This window comes from Ovis canadensis, chromosome 20 (genome assembly GCF_042477335.2).
Source record: "Ovis canadensis isolate MfBH-ARS-UI-01 breed Bighorn chromosome 20, ARS-UI_OviCan_v2, whole genome shotgun sequence".
NCBI lineage: Eukaryota > Metazoa > Chordata > Mammalia > Artiodactyla > Bovidae > Ovis > Ovis canadensis.
This window is the reverse complement of record NC_091264.1, coordinates 14,743,197-14,766,489: the sequence shown is the minus strand read 5'-3', so window position 1 is coordinate 14,766,489 and position 23,293 is coordinate 14,743,197.

Here is a 23,293-nt window from a genome sequence, read left to right as displayed (position 1 = left end):
CCACCCGGAAATCACGTGGGCCCCACCCGGAAATCACGTGGGCCCCACCCGGAAATCACGTGGGCCCCACCCGGAAATCACGTGGGCCCCACCCGGAAATCACGTGGGCCCCCAGGGGAAATCACGTGGGCCCCACCCGGATATCACGTGGGCCCCACCCGGAAATCACGTGGGCCCCACCCGGAAATCACGTGGGCCCCACCCGGAAATCACGTGGGCCCCACCCGGAAATCACGTGGGCCCCACCCGGAAATCACGTGGGCCCCACCCGGAAATCACGTGGGCCCCACCCGGAAATCACGTGGGCCCCACACGGAAATCACGTGGGCCCCACCCGGAAATCACGTGGGCCCCACCCTGAAATCACGTGGGCCCCACCCGGAAATCACGTGGGCCCCACCCGGAAATCACGTGGGCCCCCAGGGGAAATCACGTGGGCCCCACAAGGAAATCACGTGGGCCCCACCCGGAAATCACGTGGGCCCCACCCGGAAATCACGTGGGCCCCACACGGAAATCACGTGGGCCCCACCCGGAAATCACGTGGGCCCCACCCGGAAATCACGTGGGCCCCACCCGGAAATCACGTGGGCCCCACCCGGAAATCACGTGGGCCCCACCCGGAAATCACGTGGGCCCCACCCGGAAATCACGTGGGCCCCACCCGGAAATCACGTGGGCCCCCAGGGGAAATCACGTGGGCCCCACAAGGAAATCACGTGGGCCCCACCCGGAAATCACGTGGGCCCCACCCGGAAATCACGTGGGCCCCACCCGGAAATCACGTGGGCCCCACGGGGAAATCACGTGGGCCCCACCCGGAAATCACGTGGGCCCCACCCGGAAATCACGTGGGCCCCACCCGGAAATCACGTGGGCCCCACCCGGAAATCACGTGGGCCCCACCCGGAAATCACGTGGGCCCCACCCGGAAATCACGTGGGCCCCACCCGGAAATCACGTGGGCCCCACCCGGAAATCACGTGGGCCCCACCCGGAAATCACGTGGGCCCCACCCGGAAATCACGTGGGCCCCACCCGGAAATCACGTGGGCCCCACCCGGAAATCACGTGGGCCCCACCCGGAAATCACGTGGGCCCCACCCGGAAATCACGTGGGCCCCACCCGGAAATCACGTGGGCCCCACCCGGAAATCACGTGGGCCCCACGGGGAAATCACGTGGGCCCCACCCGGAAATCACGTGGGCCCCACCCGGAAATCACGTGGGCCCCACCCGGAAATCACGTGGGCCCCACGGGGAAATCACATGGGCCCCACCCGGAAATCACGTGGGCCCCACCCGGAAATCACGTGGGCCCCACCCGGAAATCACGTGGGCCCCACCCGGAAATAACGTGGGCCCCACCCGGAAATCACGTGGGCCCACCCGGAAATCACGTGGGCCCCACCCGGAAATCACGTGGGCCCCACCCGGAAATCACGTGGGCCCCACCCGGAAATCACGTGGGCCCCACCCGGAAATCACGTGGGCCCCACCCGGAAATCACGTGGGCCCCACCCGGAAATCACGTGGGCCCCACCCGGAAATCACGTGGGCCCCACGGGGAAATCACGTGGGCCCCACCCGGAAATCACGTGGGCCCCACCCGGAAATCACGTGGGCCCCACACGGAAATCACGTGGGCCCCACCCGGAAATCACGTGGGCCCCACCCTGAAATCACGTGGGCCCCACCCGGAAATCACGTGGGCCCCACCCGGAAATCACGTGGGCCCCACCCGGAAATCACGTGGGCCCCACAAGGAAATCACGTGGGCCCCACCCGGAAATCACGTGGGCCCCACCCGGAAATCACGTGGGCCCCACCCGGAAATCACGTGGGCCCCACGGGGAAATCACGTGGGCCCCACCCGGAAATCACGTGGGCCCCACCCGGAAATCACGTGGGCCCCACCCGGAAATCACGTGGGCCCCACCCGGAAATCACGTGGGCCCCACGGGGAAATCACGTGGGCCGCACCCGGAAATCACGTGGGCCCCACGGGGAAATCACGTGGGTCCCACCCGGAAATCACGTGGGCCCCACCCGGAAATCACGTGGGCCCCACCCGGAAATCACGTGGGCCCCACCCGGAAATCACGTGGGCCCCACCCGGAAATCACGTGGGCCCCACGGGGAAATCACGTGGGCCCCACCTGGAAATCACGTGGGCCCCACCCGGAAATCACGTGGGCCCCACCCGGAAATCACGTGGGCCCCACCCGGAAATCACGTGGGCCCCACCCGGAAATCACGTGGGCCCCACTCGGAAATCACGTGGGCCCCACCCGGAAATCACGTGGGCCCCCAGGGGAAATCACGTGGGCCCCACCCTGAAATCACGTGGGCCCCACCCGGAAATCACGTGGGCCCCACCCGGAAATCACGTGGGCCCCACCCGGAAATCACGTGGGCCCCACCCTGAAATCACGTGGGCCCCACCCGGAAATCACGTGGGCCCCACCCGGAAATCACGTGGGCCCCACCCGGAAATCACGTGGGCCCCACCCGGAAATCACGTGGGCCCCACCCTGAAATCACGTGGGCCCCACCCGGAAATCACGTGTGCCCCACCCGGAAATCACGTGGGCCCCACCCTGAAATCACGTGGGCCCCACCCGGAAATCACGTGGGCCCCACCCTGAAATCACGTGGGCCCCACCCGGAAATCACGTGGGCCCCACCCTGAAATCACGTGGGCCCCACCCGGAAATCACGTGGGCCCCACCCGGAAATCACGTGGGCCCCACCCGGAAATCACGTGGGCCCCACCCGGAAATCACGTGGGCCCCACCCGGAAATCACGTGGGCCCCACCCGGAAATCACGTGGGCCCCACCCGGAAATCACGTGGGCCCCACCCGGAAATCACGTGGGCCCCACGGGGAAATCACGTGGGCCCCACCTGGAAATCACGTGGGCCCCACCCGGAAATCACGTGGGCCCCACCCGGAAATCACGTGGGCCCCACCCGGAAATCACGTGGGCCCCACCCGGAAATCACGTGGGCCCCACTCGGAAATCACGTGGGCCCCACCCGGAAATCACGTGGGCCCCCAGGGGAAATCACGTGGGCCCCACCCTGAAATCACGTGGGCCCCACCCGGAAATCACGTGGGCCCCACCCGGAAATCACGTGGGCCCCACCCGGAAATCACGTGGGCCCCACCCTGAAATCACGTGGGCCCCACCCGGAAATCACGTGGGCCCCACCCGGAAATCACGTGGGCCCCACCCGGAAATCACGTGGGCCCCACCCGGAAATCACGTGGGCCCCACCCTGAAATCACGTGGGCCCCACCCGGAAATCACGTGTGCCCCACCCGGAAATCACGTGGGCCCCACCCTGAAATCACGTGGGCCCCACCCGGAAATCACGTGGGCCCCACCCTGAAATCACGTGGGCCCCACCCGGAAATCACGTGGGCCCCACCCTGAAATCACGTGGGCCCCACCCGGAAATCACGTGGGCCCCACCCGGAAATCACGTGGGCCCCACCCGGAAATCACGTGGGCCCCACCCGGAAATCACGTGGGCCCCACGGGGAAATCACGTGGGTCCCACCCGGAAATCACGTGGGCCCCACCCGGAAATCACGTGGGCCCCACCCGGAAATCACGTGGGCCCCACCCGGAAATCACGTGGGCCCCACCCGGAAATCACGTGGGCCCGACGGGGAAATCACGTGGGCCCCACCCGGAAATCACGTGGGCCCCACCCGGAAATCACGTGGGCCCCACCCGGAAATCACGTGGGCCCCACCCGGAAATCACGTGGGCCCCACCCGGAAATCACGTGGGCCCCACCCGGAAATCACGTGGGCCCCACCCGGAAATCACGTGGGCCCCACCCGGAAATCACGTGGGCCCCACCCGGAAATCACGTGGGCCCCACCCTGAAATCACGTGGGCCCCACCCGGAAATCACGTGGGCCCCACCCGGAAATCACGTGGGCCCCACCCGGAAATCACGTGGGCCCCACCCGGAAATCACGTGGGCCCCACCCGGAAATCACGTGGGCCCCACCCGGAAATCACGTGGGCCCCACCCGGAAATCACGTGGGCCCCACGGGGAAATCACGTGGGCCCCACCCGGAAATCACGTGGGCCCCACCCGGAAATCACGTGGGCCCCACCCGGAAGTCACGTGGGCCCCACCCGGAAATCACGTGGGCCCCACCCGGAAATCACGTGGGCCCCACCCGGAAATCACGTGGGCCCCACCCGGAAATCACGTGGGCCCCACCCGGAAATCACGTGGGCCCAAGGGGAAATCACGTGGGCCCCACCCGGAAATCACGTGGGCCCCACCCGGAAATCACGTGGGCCCCACCCGGAAATCACGTGGGGCCCACCCGGAAATCACGTGGGCCCCACCCGGAAATCACGTGGGCCCCACGGGGAAATCACGTGGGCCCCACCCGGAAATCACGTGGGCCCCACGGGGAAATCACGTAGGCCCCACCCGGAAATCACGTGGGCCCCACCCGGAAATCACGTGGGCCCCACCCGGAAATCACGTGGGACCCACCCGGAAATCACGTGGGCCCCACCCGGAAATCACGTGGGCCCCACCCGGAAATCACGTGGGCCCCACCCGGAAATCACGTGGGCCCCACCCGGAAATCACGTGGGCCCCACCCGGAAATCACGTGGGCACCACGGGGAAATCACGTGGGCCCCACCCGGAAATCACGTGGGCCCCACAAGGAAATCACGTGGGCCCCACCCGGAAATCACGTGGGGCCCACCCGGAAATCACGTGGGCCCCACCCGGAAATCACGTGGGCCCCACGGGGAAATCACGTGGGCCCCACCCGGAAATCACGTAGGCCCCACACGGAAATCACGTGGGCCCCACCCGGAAATCACGTGGGCCCCACCCGGAAATCACGTGGGCCCCACCCGGAAATCACGTGGGCCCCACGGGGAAATCACGTGGGCCCCACGGGGAAATCACGTGGGCCCTACGGGGAAATCACGTGGGCCCCACCCGGAAATCACGTGGGCCCCACCCGGAAATCACGTGGGACCCCAGGGGAAATCACGTGGGCCCCACCCGGAAATCACGTGGGCCCCACCCGGAAATCACGTGGGCCCCACCCGGAAATCACGTGGGCCCCACCCGGAAATCACGTGGGCCCCACCCGGAAAGCACGTGGGCCCCACCCGGAAATCACGTGGGCCCCACCCGGAAATCACGTGGGCCCCTCCCGGAAATCACGTGGGCCCCACCCGGAAATCACGTGGGCCCCACCCGGAAATCACGTGGGCCCCACCCGGAAATCACGTGGGCCCCACCCGGAAATCACGTGGGCCCCACCCGGAAATCACGTGGGCCCCACCCGGAAATCACGTGGGCCCCACCCGGAAATCACGTGGGCCCCACCCGGAAATCACGTGGGCCCCACCCGGAAATCACGTGGGCCCCACCCGGAAATCACGTGGGCCCCACCCGGAAATCACGTGGGCCCCACCCGGAAATCACGTGGGCCCCACCCGGAAATCACGTGGGCCCCACTCGGAAATCACGTGGGCCCCACCCGGAAATCACGTGGGCCCCCAGGGGAAATCACGTGGGCCCCACCCGGAAATCACGTGGGCCCCACCCGGAAATCACGTGGGACCCCAGGGGAAATCACGTGGGCCCCACCCGGAAATCACGTGGGCCCCACCCGGAAATCACGTGGGCCCCACCCGGAAATCACGTGGGCCCCACCCGGAAATCACGTGGGCCCCACCCGGAAATCACGTGGGCCCCACCCGGAAATCACGTGGGCCCCACCCGGAAATCACGGGGGCCCCACCCGGAAATCACGTGGGCCCCACCCGGAAATCACGTGGGCCCCACCCGGAAATCACGTGGGCCCCACCCGGAAATCACGTCGGCCCCACCCGGAAATCACGTGGGCCCCACCCGGAAATCACGTGGGCCCCACCCGGAAATCACGTGGGCCCCACCCGGAAATCACGTGGGCCCCACCCGGAAATCACGTGGGCCCCACCCGGAAATCACGTGGGCCCCCAGGGGAAATCACGTGGGCCCCACCCGGAAATCACGTGGGCCCCACCCGGAAATCACGTGGGCCCCACGGGGAAATCACGTGGGCCCCACCCGGAAATCACGTGGGCCCCACCCGGAAATCACGTGGGCCCCACCCGGAAATCACGTGGGCCCCACCCGGAAATCACGTGGGCCCCACGGGGAAATCACGTGGGCCCCACCCGGAAATCACGTGGGCCCAAGTGGAAATCACGTGGGACCCACGGGGAAATCACGTGGGCCCCACCCGGAAATCACGTGGGCCCCACCCGGAAATCACGTGGGCCCCACCCGGAAATCACGTGGGCCCCACCCGGAAATCACGTGGGCCCCACCCGGAAATCACGTGGGCCCCACCCGGAAATCACGTGGGCCCCACCCGGAAATCACGTGGGCCCCCAGGGGAAATCACGTGGGCCCCACTCGGAAATCACGTGGGCCCCACCCGGAAATCACGTGGGCCCCACCCGGAAATCACGTGGGCCCCACGGTGAAATCACGTGGGCCCAACCCGGAAATCACGTGGGCCCCACCCGGAAATCACGTGGGCCCCACCCGGAAATCACGTGGGCCCCACCCGGAAATCACGTGGGACCCACCCGGAAATCACGTGGGCCCCACCCGGAAATCACGTGGGCCCCACCCGGAAATCACGTGGGGCCCACCCGGAAATCACGTGGGCCCCACGGGGAAATCACGTGGGCCCCACCCGGAAATCACGTGGGCCCCACCCGGAAATCACGTGGGCCCCACCCGGAAATCACGTGGGCCCCACCCGGAAATCACGTGGGCCCCACCCGGAAATCACGTGGGCCCCACCCGGAAATCACGTGGGCCCCACCCGGAAATCACGTGGGCCCCACCCGGAAATCACGTGGGCCCCACCCGGAAATCACGTGGGCCCCACCCGGAAATCACGTGGGCCCCACCCGGAAATCACGTGGGCCCCACGGGGAAATCACGTGGGCCCCACCCGGAAATCACGTGGGCCCCACCCGGAAATCACGTGGGCCCCACCCGGAAATCACGTGGGCCCCACCCGGAAATCACGTGGGCCCCACCCGGAAATCACGTGGGCCCCCAGGGGAAATCACGTGGGCCCCACCCGGATATCACGTGGGCCCCACCCGGAAATCACGTGGGCCCCACCCGGAAATCACGTGGGCCCCACCCGGAAATCACGTGGGCCCCACCCGGAAATCACGTGGGCCCCACCCGGAAATCACGTGGGCCCCACCCGGAAATCACGTGGGCCCCACCCGGAAATCACGTGGGCCCCACCCTGAAATCACGTGGGCCCCACCCGGAAATCACGTGGGCCCCACCCGGAAATCACGTGGGCCCCCAGGGGAAATCACGTGGGCCCCACAAGGAAATCACGTGGGCCCCACCCGGAAATCACGTGGGCCCCACCCGGAAAACACGTGGGCCCCACACGGAAATCACGTGGGCCCCACCCGGAAATCACGTGGGCCCCACCCGGAAATCACGTGGGCCCCACCCGGAAATCACGTGGGCCCCACCCGGAAATCACGTGGGCCCCACCCGGAAATCACGTGGGCCCCACCCGGAAATCACGTGGGCCCCACCCGGAAATCACGAGGGCCCCACCCGGAAATCACGTGGGCCCCACCCGGAAATCACGTGGGCCCCACCCGGAAATCACGTGGGCCCCACCCGGAAATCACGTGGGCCCCACCCGGAAATCACGTGGGCCCCACCCGGAAATCACGTGGGCCCCACCCGGAAATCACGTGGGCCCCACCCGGAAATCACGTGGGCCCCACCCGGAAATCACGTGGGCCCCACCCGGAAATCACGTGGGCCCCACCCGGAAATCACGTGGGCCCCACGGGGAAATCACGTGGGCCCCACCCGGAAATCACGTGGGCCCCACCCGGAAATCACGTGGGCCCCACCCGGAAATCACGTGGGCCCCACCCGGAAATCACGTGGGCCCCACCCGGAAATCACGTGGGCCCCCAGGGGAAATCACGTGGGCCCCACCCGGATATCACGTGGGCCCCACCCGGAAATCACGTGGGCCCCACCCGGAAATCACGTGGGCCCCACCCGGAAATCACGTGGGCCCCACCCGGAAATCACGTGGGCCCCACCCGGAAATCACGTGGGCCCCACCCGGAAATCACGTGGGCCCCACCCGGAAATCACGTGGGCCCCACCCTGAAATCACGTGGGCCCCACCCGGAAATCACGTGGGCCCCACCCGGAAATCACGTGGGCCCCCAGGGGAAATCACGTGGGCCCCACAAGGAAATCACGTGGGCCCCACCCGGAAATCACGTGGGCCCCACCCGGAAATCACGTGGGCCCCACACGGAAATCACGTGGGCCCCACCCGGAAATCACGTGGGCCCCACCCGGAAATCACGTGGGCCCCACCCGGAAATCACGTGGGCCCCACCCGGAAATCACGTGGGCCCCATCCGGAAATCACGTGGGCCCCACCCGGAAATCACGTGGGCCCCACCCGGAAATCACGAGGGCCCCACCCGGAAATCACGTGGGCCCCACCCGGAAATCACGTGGGCCCCACCCGGAAATCACGTGGGCCCCACCCGGAAATCACGTGGGCCCCACCCGGAAATCACGTGGGCCCCACCCGGAAATCACGTGGGCCCCACCCGGAAATCACGTGGGCCCCACCCGGAAATCACGTGGGCCCCCAGGGGAAATCACGTGGGCCCCACAAGGAAATCACGTGGGCCCCACCCGGAAATCACGTGGGCCCCACCCGGAAATCACGTGGGCCCCACCCGGAAATCACGTGGGCCCCACGGGGAAATCACATGGGCCCCACCCGGAAATCACGTGGGCCCCACCCGGAAATCACGTGGGCCCCACCCGGAAATCACGTGGGCCCCACCCGGAAATCACGTGGGCCCCACCCGGAAATCACGTGGGCCCCACCCGGAAATCACGTGGGCCCCACCCGGAAATCACGTGGGCCCCACCCGGAAATCACGTGGGCCCCACCCGGAAATCACGTGGGCCCCACCAGGAAATCACGGGGGCCCCACCCGGAAATCACGTGGGCCCCACCCGGAAATCACGTGGGCCCCACCCGGAAATCACGTGGGCCCCACCCGGAAATCACGTGGGCCCCACCCGGAAATCACGTGGGCCCCACCCGGAAATCACGTGGGCCCCACCCGGAAATCACGTGGGCCCCACCCGGAAATCACGTGGGCCCCACGGGGAAATCACGTGGGCCCCACCCGGAAATCACGTGGGCCCCACCCGGAAATCACGTGGGCCCCACACGGAAATCACGTGGGCCCCACCCGGAAATCACGTGGGCCCCACCCTGAAATCACGTGGGCCCCACCCGGAAATCACGTGGGCCCCACCCGGAAATCACGTGGGCCCCCAGGGGAAATCACGTGGGCCCCACAAGGAAATCACGTGGGCCCCACCCGGAAATCACGTGGGCCCCACCCGGAAATCACGTGGGCCCCACCCGGAAATCACGTGGGCCCCACGGGGAAATCACGTGGGCCCCACCCGGAAATCACGTGGGCCCCACCCGGAAATCACGTGGGCCCCACCCGGAAATCACGTGGGCCCCACCCGGAAATCACGTGGGCCCCACCCGGAAATCACGTGGGCCTCACCCGGAAATCACGTGGGCCCCACCCGGAAATCACGTGGGCCCCACCCGGAAATCACGTGGGCCCCACCCGGAAATCACGTGGGCCCCACCCGGAAATCACGTGGGCCCCACCCGGAAATCACGTGGGCCCCACCCGGAAATCACGTGGGCCCCACCCGGAAATCACGTGGGCCCCACCCGGAAATCACGTGGGCCCCCAGGGGAAATCACGTGGGCCCCACAAGGAAATCACGTGGGCCCCACCCGGAAATCACGTGGGCCCCACCCGGAAATCACGTGGGCCCCACCCGGAAATCACGTGGGCCCCACCCGGAAATCACGTGGGCCCCACGGGGAAATCACGTGGGCCCCACCCGGAAATCACGTGGGCCCCACCCGGAAATCACGTGGGCCCCACCCGGAAATCACGTGGGCCCCACCCGGAAATCACGTGGGCCCCACCCGGAAATCACGTGGGCCCCACCCGGAAATCACGTGGGCCCCACCCGGAAATCACGTGGGCCCCACCCGGAAATCACGTGGGCACCACGGGGAAATCACGTGGGCCCCACCCGGAAATCACGTGGGCACCACGGGGAAATCACGTGGGCCCCACCCGGAAATCACGTGGGCCCCACCCGGAAATCACGTGGGCCCCACCCGGAAATCACGTGGGGCCCACCCGGAAATCACGTGGGCCCCACCCGGAAATCACGTGGGCCCCACGGGGAAATCACGTGGGCCCCACCCGGAAATCACGTGGGCACCACCCGGAAATCACGTGGGCCCCACCCGGAAATCACGTGGGCCCCACCCGGAAATCACGTGGGCCCCACCCGGAAATCACGTGGGCACCACGGGGAAATCACGTGGGCCCCACCCGGAAATCACGTGGGCCCCACCCGGAAATCACGTGGGCCCCACCCGGAAATCACGTGGGCCCCACCCGGAAATCACGTGGGCCCCACCCGGAAATCACGTGGGCCCCACCCGGAAATCACGTGGGCCCCACCCGGAAATCACGTGGGCCCCACCCGGAAATCACGTCGGCCCCACCCGGAAATCACGTGGGCCCCACCCGGAAATCACGTGGGCCCCACCCGGAAATCACGTGGGCCCCACCCGGAAATCACGTGGGCCCCACCCGGAAATCACGTGGGCCCCCAGGGGAAATCACGTGGGCCCCACAAGGAAATCACGTGGGCCCCACCCGGAAATCACGTGGGCCCCACCCGGAAATCACGTGGGCCCCACCCGGAAATCACGTGGGCCCCACGGGGAAATCACATGGGCCCCACCCGGAAATCACGTGGGCCCCACCCGGAAATCACGTGGGCCCCACCCGGAAATCACGTGGGCCCCAACCGGAAATCACGTGGGCCCCACCCGGAAATCACGTGGGCCCCACCCGGAAATCACGTGGGCCCCACCCGGAAATCACGTGGGCCCCACCCGGAAATCACGTGGGCCCCCAGGGGAAATCACGTGGGCCCCACCCGGAAATCACGTGGGCCCCACCCGGAAATCACGTGGGCCCCACGGGGAAATCACGTGGGCCCCACCCGGAAATCACGTGGGCCCCACCCGGAAATCACGTGGGCCCCACCCGGAAATCACGTGGGCCCCACGGGGAAATCACGTGGGCCCCACCCGGAAATCACGTGGGCCCCACCCGGAAATCACGTGGGCCCCACCCGGAAATCACGTGGGCCCCACCCGGAAATCACGTGGGCCCCACCCGGAAATCACGTGGGCCCCACCCGGAAATCACGTGGGCCCCACCCGGAAATCACGTGGGCCCCACCCGGAAATCACGTGGGCCCCACCCGGAAATCACGTGGGCCCCACCCGGAAATCACGTGGGCCCCACCCGGAAATCACGTGGGCCCCACCCGGAAATCACGTGGGCCCCACCCGGAAATCACGTGGGCCCCACCCGGAAATCACGTGGTCCCCACCCGGAAATCACGTGGGCCCCACCCGGAAATCACGTGGGCCCCACCCGGAAATCACGTGGTCCCCCAGGGGAAATCACGTGGGCCCCACAAGGAAATCACGTGGGCCCCACCCGGAAATCACGTGGGCCCCACCCGGAAATCACGTGGGCCCCACCCGGAAATCACGTGGGCCCCACGGGGAAATCACATGGGCCCCACCCGGAAATCACGTGGGCCCCACCCGGAAATCACGTGGGCCCCACCCGGAAATCACGTGGGCCCCACCCGGAAATCACGTGGGCCCCACGCGGAAATCACGTGGGCCCACCGGGGAAATCACGTGGGCCCCACCCGGAAATCACGTGGGCCCCACCCGGAAATCACGTGGGCCCCACACGGAAATCACGTGGGCCCCACCCGGAAATCACGTGGGCCCCACCCGGAAATCACGTGGGCCCCACCCGGAAATCACGTGGGCCCCACGGGGAAATCACTTGGGCCCCACCCGGAAATCACGTGGGCACCACGGGGAAATCACGTGGGCCCCACCCGGAAATCACGTGGGCACCACGGGGAAATCACGTGGGCCCCACCCGGAAATCACGTGGGCCCCACCCGGAAATCACGTGGGCCCCCAGGGGAAATCACGTGGGCCCCACCCGGATATCACGTGGGCCCCACCCGGAAATCACGTGGGCCCCACCCGGAAATCACGTGGGCCCCACCCGGAAATCACGTGGGCCCCACCCGGAAATCACGTGGGCCCCACCCGGAAATCACGTGGGCCCCACCCGGAAATCACGTGGGCCCCACCCGGAAATCACGTGGGCCCCACCCTGAAATCACGTGGGCCCCACCCGGAAATCACGTGGGCCCCACCCGGAAATCACGTGGGCCCCCAGGGGAAATCACGTGGGCCCCACAAGGAAATCACGTGGGCCCCACCCGGAAATCACGTGGGCCCCACCCGGAAATCACGTGGGCCCCACACGGAAATCACGTGGGCCCCACCCGGAAATCACGTGGGCCCCACCCGGAAATCACGTGGGCCCCACCCGGAAATCACGTGGGCCCCACCCGGAAATCACGTGGGCCCCACCCGGAAATCACGTGGGCCCCACCCGGAAATCACGTGGGCCCCACCCGGAAATCACGAGGGCCCCACCCGGAAATCACGTGGGCCCCACCCGGAAATCACGTGGGCCCCACCCGGAAATCACGTGGGCCCCACCCGGAAATCACGTGGGCCCCACCCGGAAATCACGTGGGCCCCACCCGGAAATCACGTGGGCCCCACCCGGAAATCACGTGGGCCCCACCCGGAAATCACGTGGGCCCCCAGGGGAAATCACGTGGGCCCCACAAGGAAATCACGTGGGCCCCACCCGGAAATCACGTGGGCCCCACCCGGAAATCACGTGGGCCCCACCCGGAAATCACGTGGGCCCCACGGGGAAATCACATGGGCCCCACCCGGAAATCACGTGGGCCCCACCCGGAAATCACGTGGGCCCCACCCGGAAATCACGTGGGCCCCACCCGGAAATCACGTGGGCCCCACCCGGAAATCACGTGGGCCCCACCCGGAAATCACGTGGGCCCCACCCGGAAATCACGTGGGCCCCACCCGGAAATCACGTGGGCCCCACCCGGAAATCACGTGGGCCCCACCAGGAAATCACGGGGGCCCCACCCGGAAATCACGTGGGCCCCACCCGGAAATCACGTGGGCCCCACCCGGAAATCACGTGGGCCCCACCCGGAAATCACGTGGGCCCCACCCGGAAATCACGTGGGCCCCACCCGGAAATCACGTGGGCCCCACCCGGAAATCACGTGGGCCCCACCCGGAAATCACGTGGGCCCCACGGGGAAATCACGTGGGCCCCACCCGGAAATCACGTGGGCCCCACCCGGAAATCACGTGGGCCCCACACGGAAATCACGTGGGCCCCACCCGGAAATCACGTGGGCCCCACCCTGAAATCACGTGGGCCCCACCCGGAAATCACGTGGGCCCCACCCGGAAATCACGTGGGCCCCCAGGGGAAATCACGTGGGCCCCACAAGGAAATCACGTGGGCCCCACCCGGAAATCACGTGGGCCCCACCCGGAAATCACGTGGGCCCCACCCGGAAATCACGTGGGCCCCACGGGGAAATCACGTGGGCCCCACCCGGAAATCACGTGGGCCCCACCCGGAAATCACGTGGGCCCCACCCGGAAATCACGTGGGCCCCACCCGGAAATCACGTGGGCCCCACCCGGAAATCACGTGGGCCTCACCCGGAAATCACGTGGGCCCCACCCGGAAATCACGTGGGCCCCACCCGGAAATCACGTGGGCCCCACCCGGAAATCACGTGGGCCCCACCCGGAAATCACGTGGGCCCCACCCGGAAATCACGTGGGCCCCACCCGGAAATCACGTGGGCCCCACCCGGAAATCACGTGGGCCCCACCCGGAAATCACGTGGGCCCCCAGGGGAAATCACGTGGGCCCCACAAGGAAATCACGTGGGCCCCACCCGGAAATCACGTGGGCCCCACCCGGAAATCACGTGGGCCCCACCCGGAAATCACGTGGGCCCCACCCGGAAATCACGTGGGCCCCACGGGGAAATCACGTGGGCCCCACCCGGAAATCACGTGGGCCCCACCCGGAAATCACGTGGGCCCCACCCGGAAATCACGTGGGCCCCACCCGGAAATCACGTGGGCCCCACCCGGAAATCACGTGGGCCCCACCCGGAAATCACGTGGGCCCCACCCGGAAATCACGTGGGCCCCACCCGGAAATCACGTGGGCACCACGGGGAAATCACGTGGGCCCCACCCGGAAATCACGTGGGCACCACGGGGAAATCACGTGGGCCCCACCCGGAAATCACGTGGGCCCCACCCGGAAATCACGTGGGCCCCACCCGGAAATCACGTGGGGCCCACCCGGAAATCACGTGGGCCCCACCCGGAAATCACGTGGGCCCCACGGGGAAATCACGTGGGCCCCACCCGGAAATCACGTGGGCACCACCCGGAAATCACGTGGGCCCCACCCGGAAATCACGTGGGCCCCACCCGGAAATCACGTGGGCCCCACCCGGAAATCACGTGGGCACCACGGGGAAATCACGTGGGCCCCACCCGGAAATCACGTGGGCCCCACCCGGAAATCACGTGGGCCCCACGGGGAAATCACGTGGGCCCCACCCGGAAATCACGTGGGCCCCACCCGGAAATCACGTGGGCCCCACCCGGAAATCACGTGGGCCCCACCCGGAAATCACGTAGGCCCCACGGGGAAATCACGTGGGCCCCACCCGGAAATCACGTGGGCCCAAGTGGAAATCACGTGGGACCCACGGGGAAATCACGTGGGCCCCACCCGGAAATCACGTGGGCCCCACCCGGAAATCACGTGGGCCCCACCCGGAAATCACGTGGGCCCCACCCGGAAATCACGTGGGCCCCACCCGGAAATCACGTGGGCCCCACCCGGAAATCACGTGGGCCCCACCCGGAAATCACGTGGGCCCCCAGGGGAAATCACGTGGGCCCCACCCGGAAATCACGTGGGCCCCACCCGGAAATCACGTGGGCCCCACCCGGAAATCACGTGGGCCCCACGGTGAAATCACGTGGGCCCAACCCGGAAATCACGTGGGCCCCACCCGGAAATCACGTGGGCCCCACCCGGAAATCACGTGGGCCCCACCCGGATATCACGTGGGACCCACCCGGAAATCACGTGGGCCCCACCCGGAAATCACGTGGGCCCCACCCGGAAATCACGTGGGGCCCACCCGGAAATCACGTGGGCCCCACGGGGAAATCACGTGGGCCCCACCCGGAAATCACGTGGGCCCCACCCGGAAATCACGTGGGCCCCACCCGGAAATCACGTGGGCCCCACCCGGAAATCACGTGGGCCCCACCCGGAAATCACGTGGGCCCCACCCGGAAATCACGTGGGCCCCACCCGGAAATCACGTGGGCCCCACCCGGAAATCACGTGGGCCCCACCCGGAAATCACGTGGGCCCCACCCGGAAATCACGTGGGCCCCACCCGGAAATCACGTGGGCCCCCAGGGGAAATCACGTGGGCCCCACCCGGATATCACGTGGGCCCCACCCGGAAATCACGTGGGCCCCACCCGGAAATCACGTGGGCCCCACCCGGAAATCACGTGGGCCCCACCCGGAAATCACGTGGGCCCCACCCGGAAATCACGTGGGCCCCACCCGGAAATCACGTGGGCCCCACCCGGAAATCACGTGGGCCCCACCCTGAAATCACGTGGGCCCCACCCGGAAATCACGTGGGCCCCACCCGGAAATCACGTGGGCCCCCAGGGGAAATCACGTGGGCCCCACAAGGAAATCACGTGGGCCCCACCCGGAAATCACGTGGGCCCCACCCGGAAATCACGTGGGCCCCACACGGAAATCACGTGGGCCCCACCCGGAAATCACGTGGGCCCCACCCGGAAATCACGTGGGCCCCACCCGGAAATCACGTGGGCCCCACCCGGAAATCACGTGGGCCCCACCCGGAAATCACGTGGGCCCCACCCGGAAATCACGTGGGCCCCACCCGGAAATCACGAGGGCCCCACCCGGAAATCACGTGGGCCCCACCCGGAAATCACGTGGGCCCCACCCGGAAATCACGTGGGCCCCACCCGGAAATCACGTGGGCCCCACCCGGAAATCACGTGGGCCCCACCCGGAAATCACGTGGGCCCCACCCGGAAATCACGTGGGCCCCACCCGGAAATCACGTGGGCCCCCAGGGGAAATCACGTGGGCCCCACAAGGAAATCACGTGGGCCCCACCCGGAAATCACGTGGGCCCCACCCGGAAATCACGTGGGCCCCACCCGGAAATCACGTGGGCCCCACGGGGAAATCACATGGGCCCCACCCGGAAATCACGTGGGCCCCACCCGGAAATCACGTGGGCCCCACCCGGAAATCACGTGGGCCCCACCCGGAAATCACGTGGGCCCCACCCGGAAATCACGTGGGCCCCACCCGGAAATCACGTGGGCCCCACCCGGAAATCACGTGGGCCCCACCCGGAAATCACGTGGGCCCCACCCGGAAATCACGTGGGCCCCACCAGGAAATCACGGGGGCCCCACCCGGAAATCACGTGGGCCCCACCCGGAAATCACGTGGGCCCCACCCGGAAATCACGTGGGCCCCACCCGGAAATCACGTGGGCCCCACCCGGAAATCACGTGGGCCCCACCCGGAAATCACGTGGGCCCCACCCGGAAATCACGTGGGCCCCACCCGGAAATCACGTGGGCCCCACGGGGAAATCACGTGGGCCCCACCCGGAAATCACGTGGGCCCCACCCGGAAATCACGTGGGCCCCACACGGAAATCACGTGGGCCCCACCCGGAAATCACGTGGGCCCCACCCTGAAATCACGTGGGCCCCACCCGGAAATCACGTGGGCCCCACCCGGAAATCACGTGGGCCCCCAGGGGAAATCACGTGGGCCCCACAAGGAAATCACGTGGGCCCCACCCGGAAATCACGTGGGCCCCACCCGGAAATCACGTGGGCCCCACCCGGAAATCACGTGGGCCCCACGGGGAAATCACGTGGGCCCCACCCGGAAATCACGTGGGCCCCACCCGGAAATCACGTGGGCCCCACCCGGAAATCACGTGGGCCCCACCCGGAAATCACGTGGGCCCCACCCGGAAATCACGTGGGCCTCACCCGGAAATCACGTGGGCCCCACCCGGAAATCACGTGGGCCCCACCCGGAAATCACGTGGGCCCCACCCGGAAATCACGTGGGCCCCACCCGGAAATCACGTGGGCCCCACCCGGAAATCACGTGGGCCCCACCCGGAAATCACGTGGGCCCCACCCGGAAATCACGTGGGCCCCACCCGGAAATCACGTGGGCCCCCAGGGGAAATCACGTGGGCCCCACAAGGAAATCACGTGGGCCCCACCCGGAAATCACGTGGGCCCCACCCGGAAATCACGTGGGCCCCACCCGGAAATCACGTGGGCCCCACCCGGAAATCACGTGGGCCCCACGGGGAAATCACGTGGGCCCCACCCGGAAATCACGTGGGCCCCACCCGGAAATCACGTGGGCCCCACCCGGAAATCACGTGGGCCCCACCCGGAAATCACGTGGGCCCCACCCGGAAATCACGTGGGCCCCACCCGGAAATCACGTGGGCCCCACCCGGAAATCACGTGGGCCCCACCCGGAAATCACGTGGGCACCACGGGGAAATCACGTGGGCCCCACCCGGAAATCACGTGGGCACCACGGGGAAATCACGTGGGCCCCACCCGGAAATCACGTGGGCCCCACCCGGAAATCACGTGGGCCCCACCCGGAAATCACGTGGGGCCCACCCGGAAATCACGTGGGCCCCACCCGGAAATCACGTGGGCCCCACGGGGAAATCACGTGGGCCCCACCCGGAAATCACGTGGGCACCACCCGGAAATCACGTGGGCCCCACCCGGAAATCACGTGGGCCCCACCCGGAAATCACGTGGGCCCCACCCGGAAATCACGTGGGCACCACGGGGAAATCACGTGGGCCCCACCCGGAAATCACGTGGGCCCCACCCGGAAATCACGTGGGCCCCACCCGGAAATCACGTGGGCCCCACCCGGAAATCACGTGGGCCCCACCCGGAAATCACGTGGGCCCCACCCGGAAATCACGTGGGCCCCACCCGGAAATCACGTGGGCCCCACCCGGAAATCACGTCGGCCCCACCCGGAAATCACGTGGGCCCCACCCGGAAATCACGTGGGCCCCACCCGGAAATCACGTGGGCCCCACCCGGAAATCACGTGGGCCCCACCCGGAAATCACGTGGGCCCCCAGGGGAAATCACGTGGGCCCCACAAGGAAATCACGTGGGCCCCACCCGGAAATCACGTGGGCCCCACCCGGAAATCACGTGGGCCCCACCCGGAAATCACGTGGGCCCCACGGGGAAATCACATGGGCCCCACCCGGAAATCACGTGGGCCCCACCCGGAAATCACGTGGGCCCCACCCGGAAATCACGTGGGCCCCAACCGGAAATCACGTGGGCCCCACCCGGAAATCACGTGGGCCCCACCCGGAAATCACGTGGGCCCCACCCGGAAATCACGTGGGCCCCACCCGGAAATCACGTGGGCCCCCAGGGGAAATCACGTGGGCCCCACCCGGAAATCACGTGGGCCCCACCCGGAAATCACGTGGGCCCCACGGGGAAATCACGTGGGCCCCACCCGGAAATCACGTGGGCCCCACCCGGAAATCACGTGGGCCCCACCCGGAAATCACGTGGGCCCCACGGGGAAATCACGTGGGCCCCACCCGGAAATCACGTGGGCCCCACCCGGAAATCACGTGGGCCCCACCCGGAAATCACGTGGGCCCCACCCGGAAATCACGTGGGCCCCACCCGGAAATCACGTGGGCCCCACCCGGAAATCACGTGGGCCCCACCCGGAAATCACGTGGGCCCCACCCGGAAATCACGTGGGCCCCACCCGGAAATCACGTGGGCCCCACCCGGAAATCACGTGGGCCCCACCCGGAAATCACGTGGGCCCCACCCGGAAATCACGTGGGCCCCACCCGGAAATCACGTGGGCCCCACCCGGAAATCACGTGGTCCCCACCCGGAAATCACGTGGGCCCCACCCGGAAATCACGTGGGCCCCACCCGGAAATCACGTGGTCCCCCAGGGGAAATCACGTGGGCCCCACAAGGAAATCACGTGGGCCCCACCCGGAAATCACGTGGGCCCCACCCGGAAATCACGTGGGCCCCACCCGGAAATCACGTGGGCCCCACGGGGAAATCACATGGGCCCCACCCGGAAATCACGTGGGCCCCACCCGGAAATCACGTGGGCCCCACCCGGAAATCACGTGGGCCCCACCCGGAAATCACGTGGGCCCCACGCGGAAATCACGTGGGCCCACCGGGGAAATCACGTGGGCCCCACCCGGAAATCACGTGGGCCCCACCCGGAAATCACGTGGGCCCCACACGGAAATCACGTGGGCCCCACCCGGAAATCACGTGGGCCCCACCCGGAAATCACGTGGGCCCCACCCGGAAATCACGTGGGCCCCACGGGGAAATCACTTGGGCCCCACCCGGAAATCACGTGGGCACCACGGGGAAATCACGTGGGCCCCACCCGGAAATCACGTGGGCACCACGGGGAAATCACGTGGGCCCCACCCGGAAATCACGTGGGCCCCACCCGGAAATCACGTGGGCCCCCAGGGGAAATCACGTGGGCCCCACCCGGATATCACGTGGGCCCCACCCGGAAATCACGTGGGCCCCACCCGGAAATCACGTGGGCCCCACCCGGAAATCACGTGGGCCCCACCCGGAAATCACGTGGGCCCCACCCGGAAATCACGTGGGCCCCACCCGGAAATCACGTGGGCCCCACCCGGAAATCACGTGGGCCCCACCCTGAAATCACGTGGGCCCCACCCGGAAATCACGTGGGCCCCACCCGGAAATCACGTGGGCCCCCAGGGGAAATCACGTGGGCCCCACTAGGAAATCACGTGGGCCCCACCCGGAAATCACGTGGGCCCCACCCGGAAATCACGTGGGCCCCACACGGAAATCACGTGGGCCCCACCCGGAAATCACGTGGGCCCCACCCGGAAATCACGTGGGCCCCACCCGGAAATCACGTGGGCCCCACCCGGAAATCACGTGGGCCCCACCCGGAAATCACGTGGGCCCCACCCGGAAATCACGTGGGCCCCACCCGGAAATCACGAGGGCCCCACCCGGAAATCACGTGGGCCCCACCCGGAAATCACGTGGGCCCCACCCGGAAATCACGTGGGCCCCACCCGGAAATCACGTGGGCCCCACCCGGAAATCACGTGGGCCCCACCCGGAAATCACGTGGGCCCCACCCGGAAATCACGTGGGCCCCACCCGGAAATCACGTGGGCCCCCAGGGGAAATCACGTGGGCCCCACAAGGAAATCACGTGGGCCCCACCCGGAAATCACGTGGGCCCCACCCGGAAATCACGTGGGCCCCACCCGGAAATCACGTGGGCCCCACGGGGAAATCACATGGGCCCCACCCGGAAATCACGTGGGCCCCACCCGGAAATCACGTGGGCCCCACCCGGAAATCACGTGGGCCCCACCCGGAAATCACGTGGGCCCCACCCGGAAATCACGTGGGCCCCACCCGGAAATCACGTGGGCCCCACCCGGAAATCACGTGGGCCCCACCCGGAAATCACGTGGGCCCCACCCGGAAATCACGTGGGCCCCACCAGGAAATCACGGGGGCCCCACCCGGAAATCACGTGGGCCCCACCCGGAAATCACGTGGGCCCCACCCGGAAATCACGTGGGCCCCACCCGGAAATCACGTGGGCCCCACCCGGAAATCACGTGGGCCCCACCCGGAAATCACGTGGGCCCCACCCGGAAATCACGTGGGCCCCACCCGGAAATCACGTGGGCCCCACGGGGAAATCACGTGGGCCCCACCCGGAAATCACGTGGGCCCCACCCGGAAATCACGTGGGCCCCACACGGAAATCACGTGGGCCCCACCCGGAAATCACGTGGGCCCCACCCTGAAATCACGTGGGCCCCACCCGGAAATCACGTGGGCCCCACCCGGAAATCACGTGGGCCCCCAGGGGAAATCACGTGGGCCCCACAAGGAAATCACGTGGGCCCCACCCGGAAATCACGTGGGCCCCACCCGGAAATCACGTGGGCCCCACCCGGAAATCACGTGGGCCCCACGGGGAAATCACGTGGGCCCCACCCGGAAATCACGTGGGCCCCACCCGGAAATCACGTGGGCCCCACCCGGAAATCACGTGGGCCCCACCCGGAAATCACGTGGGCCCCACCCGGAAATCACGTGGGCCTCACCCGGAAATCACGTGGGCCCCACCCGGAAATCACGTGGGCCCCACCCGGAAATCACGTGGGCCCCACCCGGAAATCACGTGGGCCCCACCCGGAAATCACGTGGGCCCCACCCGGAAATCACGTGGGCCCCACCCGGAAATCACGTGGGCCCCACCCGGAAATCACGTGGGCCCCACCCGGAAATCACGTGGGCCCCCAGGGGAAATCACGTGGGCCCCACAAGGAAATCACGTGGGCCCCACCCGGAAATCACGTGGGCCCCACCCGGAAATCACGTGGGCCCCACCCGGAAATCACGTGGGCCCCACCCGGAAATCACGTGGGCCCCACGGGGAAATCACGTGGGCCCCACCCGGAAATCACGTGGGCCCCACCCGGAAATCACGTGGGCCCCACCCGGAAATCACGTGGGCCCCACCCGGAAATCACGTGGGCCCCACCCGGAAATCACGTGGGCCCCACCCGGAAATCACGTGGGCCCCACCCGGAAATCACGTGGGCCCCACCCGGAAATCACGTGGGCACCACGGGGAAATCACGTGGGCCCCACCCGGAAATCACGTGGGCACCACGGGGAAATCACGTGGGCCCCACCCGGAAATCACGTGGGCCCCACCCGGAAATCACGTGGGCCCCACCCGGAAATCACGTGGGGCCCACCCGGAAATCACGTGGGCCCCACCCGGAAATCACGTGGGCCCCACGGGGAAATCACGTGGGCCCCACCCGGAAATCACGTGGGCACCACCCGGAAATCACGTGGGCCCCACCCGGAAATCACGTGGGCCCCACCCGGAAATCACGTGGGCCCCACCCGGAAATCACGTGGGCACCACGGGGAAATCACGTGGGCCCCACCCGGAAATCACGTGGGCCCCACCCGGAAATCACGTGGGCCCCACCCGGAAATCACGTGGGCCCCACCCGGAAATCACGTGGGCCCCACCCGGAAATCACGTGGGCCCCACCCGGAAATCACGTGGGCCCCACCCGGAAATCACGTGGGCCCCACCCGGAAATCACGTCGGCCCCACCCGGAAATCACGTGGGCCCCACCCGGAAATCACGTGGGCCCCACCCGGAAATCACGTGGGCCCCACCCGGAAATCACGTGGGCCCCACCCGGAAATCACGTGGGCCCCCAGGGGAAATCACGTGGGCCCCACAAGGAAATCACGTGGGCCCCACCCGGAAATCACGTGGGCCCCACCCGGAAATCACGTGGGCCCCACCCGGAAATCACGTGGGCCCCACGGGGAAATCACATGGGCCCCACCCGGAAATCACGTGGGCCCCACCCGGAAATCACGTGGGCCCCACCCGGAAATCACGTGGGCCCCAACCGGAAATCACGTGGGCCCCACCCGGAAATCACGTGGGCCCCACCCGGAAATCACGTGGGCCCCACCCGGAAATCACGTGGGCCCCACCCGGAAATCACGTGGGCCCCCAGGGGAAATCACGTGGGCCCCACCCGGAAATCACGTGGGCCCCACCCGGAAATCACGTGGGCCCCACGGGGAAATCACGTGGGCCCCACCCGGAAATCACGTGGGCCCCACCCGGAAATCACGTGGGCCCCACCCGGAAATCACGTGGGCCCCACGGGGAAATCACGTGGGCCCCACCCGGAAATCACGTGGGCCCCACCCGGAAATCACGTGGGCCCCACCCGGAAATCACGTGGGCCCCACCCGGAAATCACGTGGGCCCCACCCGGAAATCACGTGGGCCCCACCCGGAAATCACGTGGGC